This window comes from Peromyscus maniculatus, chromosome 1 (genome assembly GCF_049852395.1).
Source record: "Peromyscus maniculatus bairdii isolate BWxNUB_F1_BW_parent chromosome 1, HU_Pman_BW_mat_3.1, whole genome shotgun sequence".
In the NCBI taxonomy this organism is placed as follows: domain Eukaryota; kingdom Metazoa; phylum Chordata; class Mammalia; order Rodentia; family Cricetidae; genus Peromyscus; species Peromyscus maniculatus.
The window spans coordinates 28570840-28580831 of NC_134852.1; the positions used below are offsets into that span (position 1 = coordinate 28570840).

General features: G+C 37.8%; 1 long non-coding RNA gene across 2 annotated transcripts in view; it reads left to right on the forward strand.

The window, feature by feature from the left end:
• Positions 1-9694, forward strand: part of LOC143273272 (uncharacterized) — a 91138-nt gene extending 81444 nt beyond the window's left edge. The window contains exon 5 of one of the 2 annotated variants that reach the window (XR_013051209.1): positions 7105-9694. This is a non-coding gene — a long non-coding RNA (uncharacterized LOC143273272). The remainder of the gene's footprint in view (positions 1-7104) is intronic. The other variant, XR_013051208.1, reaches the window with a different exon arrangement.
• The last annotated feature ends 298 nt before the right edge of the window (positions 9695-9992 follow it).

Consider the following 9992-nt stretch of genomic DNA (forward strand, 5'->3'; position numbering starts at 1 on the left):
TGTCTTCTTAAATGTTTGTTTCTGCTTTTCTCTAAAGATTTAACACTATTGGTTTTCTAATAGTCCCAGTTCAATTAAAATTTAAAGCTGACTTTGGAGTTGGAGAATGGCTCTCTCCTTCTTCAAACTCAAGCATGTTGTTAAAAGGAAAATACAAACTCCCTGTATCATGCCAGAAAGAGCCATTTTCTGCTATGGGACAGGACAAAAGCCAAATTAATTAAGGGACTATTCTATTACTAATCTCAACTCTTTGATTCTATTCTGATTCTTTAAACTTTTCTTAAAGTATAAATTTTATATCAAAATTTACAAGATTTATATATATATATACATTTTAAACTTTGTTAAGATATGAATGGTCATATAGAGTACTAACTAATTCTAGAAAAAAAAAGGCTTCAATTAACTGCATATATATGTCTTTGTGTTCGAGTCTCTTATCAGTTTTCTGCAGGAAATCATGGCCAGGCCTAACATCAACTGAAATCTCCAGAAAAAAGATGGGGCCCCACCACCACAACAACAACAACAACAACAATTCCACGTGGACAATAATAATATCACTAAACTGACAAACATCATCTACAGATCAGCTTTGAACTACAAGGTGCTCAGAGCAATTTTGAGATGACTAGCTGAGATGATCCAGTCTCAAAGACTACTTAAATAAAGACTTGAGATAAACCCTGAACTTTGGCTTTATACACAGACTAGATAATAATAAAGGATATAGTTACCTTTCCTAGAATTTGACAATTAACCTAAATTTTTCTTTCAGGATAAAGATAGCTTCGCCCATACCCAGCAAGAAACAATTTTAAAAATATGACACCCACATTGCCAAAGAAGTGGTGTGGGGCGGGTGGTTTTTTGGTTCTTTTAATGGGTTTTGGGTCTGGGATAATTTTCATTGTTTAGGGGGGTTGGTTACAAGTTGTTGTCAAGGGTTAGAAAAAAGGCTAAGCAAAGGAGATTAGATTTAAGGTTCTTGTTTAAAAAAAAATAGTTACTAGTTTTAAATACTTTACATTATTACCAACTATTAAGATATAAAGAAATAAAAGTTAGTAATTAGACATTACAATAAAAATTGTAGTCATATTAAATATGTTTTAAAAATTGAGCAGATATATTTTAGACAGGTCATCTTCAAACCCTTCAAAAATCTACCAAATATGGCATTTAAAATGTTTTAATAACTTAGAAATTTTTCTTTTTTGAGACATGTCGGCTCCTGGCAGTACCAATCTACTTCAGAGAAAATATGGGCATTAAAGAAACTACATATGGAGTTAACTTTCATTGTGGCAAAAGTTAGCCACTGGACAACAAAGTATCCTCAAATCAACAGGACAAAATAGACAGACAAAACACGAAACAAAGGACTACTGATTCTTGCCAAAACAAGTGTGGTTATGGCTTTATCAAAAGACATCTTCTGAGGCCAGGACAATATGGCACCATCCCTGAAGTGGCCTTCACAATCTGGAAAAGGTACAGTGTCCTTTTCTTTAAAGGCAGCTAAACAGACAGTGGGCCGATGGCTTCTGTTGTACAATGGAACAGCAACTGAAAGCTCACGCCTCTCAATAGTAGACTGACATTTAATAGAGGGATGTGGAGAAGGGGATGCTTAGATAAAGCCATATATACACAGCCAAAAAGAATGGACAGCTGAATTCAAAAACCATCAACAATTTCCAAAATTTAAAATCCTAAATCATGACATGACACTAGTGGAATTCAGATGTTTCTGGTACATGGACTGCTCTCACCCAATGTGAGGTTGAACTGTTGACCTTGTGTACAACCTGCTTCACAAATGAGTCTGTCAGATACGATAAGCCTATAGGCTGAAGATGATGCCCCAACACTGTGGAGAAACCTCAGGTGACTGTCCAGGCAGCTGGCTGTTTCTGTCAACTCACAAAATTTTTGAAAGTTGCTTTTGTGCACTTCCTGTTTTTATTTTTGTTAGCTAATATTATTTCCTTCTTGGGTCTCTGAGGGAGTTGAAGCTTAGTTAGTTATAGTTAAAGATTAATTAGAATAAAAAGTAAATTAGATACATTTTAAACTTACTAAAATAAGATAAATAAGAAAATTATTTTCTCTGATTTGTCAAATACAAATGGACTAAACATCGTTTAGGTATTTGTTACTTGTATATATTGTATATAGTTATACTTTTGTATATAGTTTTTCTTTTGTTAGTTATAACCTTTTGCCTTTTTTCTTTTTATTAAAATAAAAAAGGGGAAATGTGGTGATATTTTATTTGTACTGAAATGTTATTTTAATTTTATGTTAATAAATAAAGTTGCCCTGGGGTCAGAGATATTAGAGCCATAGTAAGAGCGTGGTGTTTAGAAGAGCTAGGTAGATTTCTGTGTGTTCAGGGATACAGCCAGTATTGGAGACATACGCCTTTAAGACCTGGAGGGCGGTACTTACAGGCAGTGATGAGGCAGTCATGTGGTTGGGTTTACAACCAATGAGAAGGCAGAACAGAAAGATTATTTAAACAGGGACACAGGAAGTACCTCCCTCTCTCGGGGAAGCTAGGAGCACTGGAGGAGGTAAGATTTTATCTCTGAGCTCTGACCTCTCGGCTTTTCTCTTTTACCTTGGCTCTGTGTTTCTTATTTTAATAATACGATTGGTTACATCTACAGGTTCCTTAACCTCCAAGGGGAATGATCCAATTTGGGCTCTCTGTGGCTGTTCCCATCTGCTCCCATCAGGAGCCTCTGGTTCCTGGTTATCCAAGAAGTCTCAGACATGGGCTCCCTATCTTGGCATGGGTCTAAAATTAGACTTGTCACTGGTTGAACTGTCCCTCAAGCTCTGTGCCTCCATTGCTCCAGCATATCTTTCAGGTGAGAGAGATTCTAGATCAAAAGTTTTGTTGCTAGTTTGGTGTCCAAGTCACATTACTAGAAGCCATGCTTTGTCACAGAGGATGGTCAGCCCAGGCTCTGAATGATCCAGTACTAGGAGTACTTGTTAGAGTGACCCTTGTAGAATCCTGGAAGTTTCTATTGCACTAGGTTTCCACATTGCCCCCCAAAATGTCCTCCTAATATTGTCTCCCTCCTGCTCCCCCTTCTGCTTTGGATATCATTCTATATAAATAAAATGCTGATTGGCCAGTAGCCAGACAGGAAGTATAGGTGGGACAAGCAGAGAAGAGAATTCTGGGAAGTAGAGGCTGAGGAGGGAGACACTGCCAGCCACTTCGAGGAGAAGTAACATGTTAAGATACCGGTAAGCCACAAGCCATGTGGCAACTTATAGATTAATAGAAATGGGTTAATTTAAGATATAAGAACATTTAGCAAGAAGCCTGCTACGGCCATATAGTTTGTAAGTAATATAAGCATCTGTGTGTTTATTTTATAAAAGTGGGCTGTTGGACTGCCTGGGCTTGATGGGACCCAGAGAGAAAACTCTAGCTACACCCCTCACCTAATCCCATCTGTTTTTATTTTCACCTGCCCCCAGTCCACTGCCAAAATCTATTCTATTTCCCCTTCCCAAGAAAAACCATACATCTAACTTTGAGCTCTCCTTCTTAGTTAGCCTTTTTGAGTCTGTGGATTGTAGCATGATTAGTTGTTATTTAGCAGCTGATATCCAGTTATAAGTGAGTACATAACATGTTTAGCTTTCTGGGTTAACTCACTCATGATGATTTTTTTCTAGTTCCATTCAAGTGAAAATTTCAAGATGCCATTTTTTTAGCAACCAAGTAATACTTTTAACAGCTGAGTAAAAATTGTATAAATAAACCACAATTTCTTTATCCATTTTTTGGCTGAGGGACATTCAAGTTGTTTCTAGTTTATGGCTATTATAAAAAAAAATGAGTGACCTGGTTCTCTGATGCAGGAAGAAGGCTGGATGAAGGGAAGTAAAAGGAAGGGAATGAAGAAGAAATTATGTGGGGATTGGACTCAAGACAGGGAGAGGAAATCAGTGCAAAATTTACACAGAGGTTTTTAGTGTAGAACGAGGCCAGATATGGGAAGTTTCTCAATACTGGCCATTGCAGTATATGAAGTTACTTAAGTATATAAGAATTTTGAGAGGTTGTTTATGAGTTAATTGAATAATAACCTAATGGATATGGGCAAGAGAGACATAGGTCTTCATAACTCTTTTATTCCCTTCTTCAGGTGTGTCCAGCCTCACAAACAGTTAACTAAAGTGAGAGTTAAGTATAGTTAAATGTCCCTGTTTTAGAGCAATGATATTGGGCCAAAACATGGGGGAACACTCTTATTCAGCACGGGAGTTCTTAGATGTTATAGAGTTATAGATGGAAAAGGCCTATTAGAGAACCATGGAAAACTTACCAGAGTGAATAGAATCCAGTGTTGGAAATGGATAGATTGGAAGAATAGAGGAGTCCACAAAGGGCAATCCATTTCAATAGTGCTTCTTCTGAGTTACAAAAACATTATGGGGTTTAAGGGTCAAGAGGAACATTAAGGCAAATTTCCTTGGTGGTAGAATTGTCAGAGGAGTTCTTAGTATCACAAAAAGGGCAGCATTGTGGAGGCTCTGAGAACAGCTCATGGCCACCAGGTAAAATGGTCATTTCTTCTTACAGGTTTCAGAGATAGGGAGGAGGTCCCATGCCACATAATTGGTTGATTTCTCACAACACGTGCTTGTGGTTGGTTGATATGTGGGCAACAGGAAAAGGAGAACGTTCAAACCTTTAATTAACATGAGTCCGGCATATGATGTGTGCCATCTGTAACTCCTTTTAGCTTAGGGTGCTTGGTAAACTTCTTTGGGGGAAATGGCAACTAGAGCGGCTTTGAGGGGAGAGTGGAAAAAGGAGGGTGAGTGAATTGGGAATACATGCCGCAGTCACATTTGGGATGGCTTGACCAACGGAATCGGTTTCCTCTTGGCCAAGAAGCCAAAGTTTAGAGAACAGAAGTCTGGGAGAAACTTGGTGGTCTTTCTCTCTCAAAAACTGAAAGCTTTCTTGGAAAAAAACTTAATCTCTCTCAAAAAAACTAAAAAGCCTTTCAGGTCTTTGCTTCTCGGATTTTCTCTTTCTGTGAGGGCAAGAATTTAACTCACCTGGAGACAATATCAGTATGGGACATCACCTGTAATTACTCTAAGAAAAAACAAACCTCTTGAAAATGACAAATCCTCTTTGCTAGAAGCTAGTATTAGAAAAACAGCAGATGCTTCGGACCCTAGCCAGAAATCCCCCTGCAGCTAGAACCTAGCCATAGAGCTCAGGAAAGTGCAGGCGGAGATCTGCAGAGAGCCAAGGGAGGCAGATTCCTCCCTGACAGGAGGGGCTGCTGGTATGGAGGAACCAGTAAAGCTGAACCTTGGCTCCAGGTGCTACAACATCAGGGACTGTGTGTCTGGGGATGAGACAGATCTATCAGGGGGAAAGTCTCTCTGAAAGGCTGTGAAAAAGCTTTATCTTAAGTGCTTTTCACGTTCTTTCACTGACCAGTAAATTGGAAGAGCAAACACGGAGGGAATTTTGCTTCAGGTACAAAAGGACCTGCCTGAATATGTGTGAGTAGGCAAGTACAACTCAGTTCCAGAGACAGTATCAGCAAAGAAACACACCTATCAGTGACATCAATTTCAGGGAGAACAGAAATCTCTCAATCTCCTGTGGTTTAAAAAAAATAAATAAAAAGCTTGACTCAAAACTCCCCTTGCAAACAGCAAAAGCAGGAAAACAAACCCTGTAAAGGAAACTGGAAGTTTCCTCCAGTACCTGAGAAGCATTATGGGAAAAGTAGTTTGTAGTAGCATGCCAATATAAAGAAAGGCAGCTTGGGAAATGAAGTCCAAAACATAGTGATGCTATAAAGAAAGGCATCTTGGGAAATGTAGTGCATAGAAAGCAAGACAGCATAAGCAAGCCAGTACAGAGAAAAGGCAGATAAACTGGGACAAAAACTTTCAAACACTTAGCTTAAAACATTGCTTTTTTTTAAGCACTGCTAAAACGCTTGGCTTTTTCTCCCAAAACACAAACAGGTGATCAAAAGCTTGCCTCTTTTTATCAATAAGCCATTTTGAAACCCTTAAAGCAAAAGAAAGTGATTCCTACATTGGGAAATTACTTTAGGCATTGGAAAAATTATGGGCAAGTAAAAATAAAAAAGTTGGGTTGTGTTAGGAGATATTAGAGAGGACAAACGAGAATAATCAAAAGTTCTGCAATAAATGATTCCTTTAAAAATCTAATAGGGGGGCAAGGAAGCAGGCATTCAAAAAGAAATACTGCTTTATAGATGGGGACCAACCTTCAGAAAATCTAGCTGTCTTACTAAAGGTTGAAAAGCTACAATTACAGTCTGAGTTAAATACCTCATGGTCAGATTATATTACAGCTGCTATTAAAAATTGGCATCAGGGGTTGAGAAGCTAGTGAAAGAAGCAAAAATACTAATTTTTGAAAATGTTCTTCCTCGGAGTAAGCTAATGACAAATGTGGTTCATGAAACAATATCTATATTCTTGACTCCTTTGAACAATAGCAGTTTGGTGAACAAATAACCTTGCCAGAAATATAGGGCTAATAAAAATTTATCAGAAACATCAGCACTGTTAAAAGAACTCATGGCAAATATAGCTTTTAAAAAATTAAGAAGGGGGGAAATTGTCTGAGAGTTTGGTGATCAGTGTGGTACAAAGGAATGTCAGCTCCAATGACATCCTCTAGAGAAACTGGAATGAAAAGCAGCAAAAACAATGTTCCAGATAATGAGGTTCCATCTTGCAGTCTGGGAATGGTAGTAGAATAAGGAAGATTCCCCCAGACTGCTGAGGAGTTTGGGATGAAGTTTCAGCAATGTTTTTGGTATACAGGGGAGCCTACAGGCACAAAGTGCATCTAGCTCAAGGGAAAGGCTGTGTGCTGCAGGAGGCAAGGCAGTATGGATGTGGATACATAATCTACTTGAAAACCAGATGATTCCAATGTGAGCCCAAGATGTTAGATATGGCACTAAAAGTTTGACTTTGATATGCCTCCATTACTTCTTCTTGGAATGGAAAGGTTTATTCTGTAAAAATATAACTTTTTTTTGTTTTGTTTTGTAGGATCCTGAAGTCAAGATTTCACCTTGAGTTTCAGATGACACATGGACTTGGATCCACAACAGTGTTGGAATTGTTAAAGATTATGGAGACCTTCAAAGATGGACTGAATTCATTTTGCATTAGATGGTTGTGAGCCTATGGACAAGAAGCAGAAGGTTATGTGATCACTTAAAAGTGATGTGATTGTGTATCAATTTAACAAGGACTGGAGTTGTGGTGGTTAATCATGTTGTCAACTTGATGGTATTTATAATCACCATGGAAATAAATCTCTTGGCATGTCTATAAAGAATGATCCAAATTAGGCTAATTAAGTTTGGAAGAAAGACACCAAATGTAGATAGAAAAGCTCCATAGGATGATCCTAGGACTGTATATAAAGGACAAAGCAAACTAAGTGTATGCATTTATCTTTCCATGCTTCCTTGCTGTAGATGCACTGTAACTGGCTAACTTATGCTACCCTTGCATGACTTTTCAACAGTGATTAACTCTAATCCTGTGCCAGAATAAATACTTCCTTCCACAAAGTTATTTGTGTAGGTATTATGTCGTGGCGATGAGAAAAGGAAATACAGGGTGTAAACAAATTACTACTTTCACCGTGTTATCAAAAAGATGCATGCTGTGATGGTATGAGATTGGCCTCCATAGACTGGTATTCTTGCATGCTTAGTACCCAGTTAGTGAGAGATTAGGCAAAGATTAGGAGGTGTGGCCTTTTTGGAGTAGGTATGACCATGTTGGAGTAGGTGTGCTTTGATGGAGGAATTATGTCACTATGGGTGAGCTTTGAGGATTCAAAAGCCCACACCAGTTCCAGTATCTCTCTGTCTGCTACCTGAGGATCAGAATATAAAGCTCTCAGTTACTTACACCTTCAATATCATAACCACCAACATACCACCTAGCTCCCAACATGATGATACTTTGTTACTATTTATATATGCTATTCTTTGGAACTGAGACACCATTTGAGGAAAACTCTTTAGAAAAAAGATATATATTTTTTCAATACAAATGGTTTTCTTCTCCTCTTAATTGTTTATTTAGTTGCTCATGCTTATTTGGTACTTCCAAATATTGACAAACTCATAAGAACTATGAGTTTCTTTTTGTATATTCCTGATATAACAAACTATCTTAATCTCAAAATTTCTGAGTAGTAATTGGCTCCTTGTAATTCTAGAGAAACTGGCAGTTTAAAGATCCAGGGACTGTCCAGTTTCCGTTTCTGATGAGGGCTGCCCTCCCCTCCAAAGGCAGTACCATGTTACTTTGTATTTTTTGAAGTGGAGTATCTGTGTATAGTCAAACTTTCCTTGAATTCTTAAGATTCAGTGACATTCCTATCTCAGTCCATAGCTGGAACTATGAATTAATGCCACTAAACTGGCTTATGTAATACCCTCTTTCTCTGGTCTCAGGTAACACAGCATTTTCTAGTAAAATTGTATGGAAGAGCAGGATTCTCACTCATACCTGCCAGGAAACAAAGAAGAAATGGTTTTTTTTTTTTGAAGAAATGGTTTTAATGACAATGTTATCTTCAAAGATACATACACAGTAGCCTAAGTTTTTCTCTACCTTGGTCCCACCAATTTAAAAGTACCTCTATCTCCAATAGCCCTATGAATTTTTAATTGGAGGGATATTTCAGATTCAAACAACATAATGAGATGTTCTACATGCATGAAGGAAAAGGAGGTTCACTTTCTTCCATATGGCTTTTTGCAGGGAGGATATTAGAAAATAGTGTAAGAATGGAGTCAAGTGAGAATTGTGAGTGCTTCTGAGAAAACTTGCAAAAAGAAAACAAGTGTCTTTTTACCTTTGTTTTTTTCAAAACCATAGAATTCTTCTTGGATTATGCTTTCATACCCCTCTAATGTGTAGCTGGTATAAGTGAGTTTATTCCATATTATTCATTAGAACTTTTGTTATGTGTTTATATGCCTTTATGAAAAAAACATGTTTTGTCACAAAAGGATTGTCCACATGTACATCTTGACCTTGTGATTTTACACTTTACTCATGTGACTCCTCTTAACCCTAAGAGTATAAATTGCTCTAAATAAAGATGGCTATTGCATGAGATGTTATTTTGCCTCATTTATCAGCTCTGTTCTCGCAGGTCCCAGTGCCAAATAGAGCAGTAAAAATAGTGTAGCCCTGGCTGTCCTGGAACTCATGATGTAGACCAGACTGGTCTTGAACTTAGATATTTGCTTGCCTCTGCCTCCCAAGTATTTGGACTAAAGGTATGCACCACTACCCATGACTCCTAGATGACCTTTCAAAGAAACATTATTTTCATCACGAAAATGGAGAAGTCTTTATCCATTCTTTGGTTATGGGACCTCTGGGTTGTTTCCAGTTTCTGTCTATTGTGAATACAGCTGTCATGAACATAGTTGATCAAGTGTCATTGTGGTAGAATGAAGTGTCCTTTGGGTATATGCCCAAGAGTGATATATAGCTAGGTCTTGAGGTATATTAATTCCCAATTTCTGAGGAACTGTCATATTGATTTCCATAATATCTGCACAAATTTTCATTCTAAGATCAATAACACAGGTGACAGCTCATTCTGGTGAGGATGTGGTGCAAGGGGAACACTTCCCCCATACTGGTGAGAGTACACACTTTTGGAAGTTAACTGCTTATGGTTGCATCATCTAACTTTGACAATAATGCAGATGCTGGAGACAGAGGATGTACTCAGGATTTCTTTTTATTTCTCCTGTCAAAATCATCTGGAAGACTAGAGTGTGGTGATAGCAGATGGATAGGAGCACTTTTATATTCTCATGATAGAGGTAGGAAACTTTTATTGCTTTTTTCCATAAGAGCACATTCAGATTTCACACCATAGAATGAACTCTGCA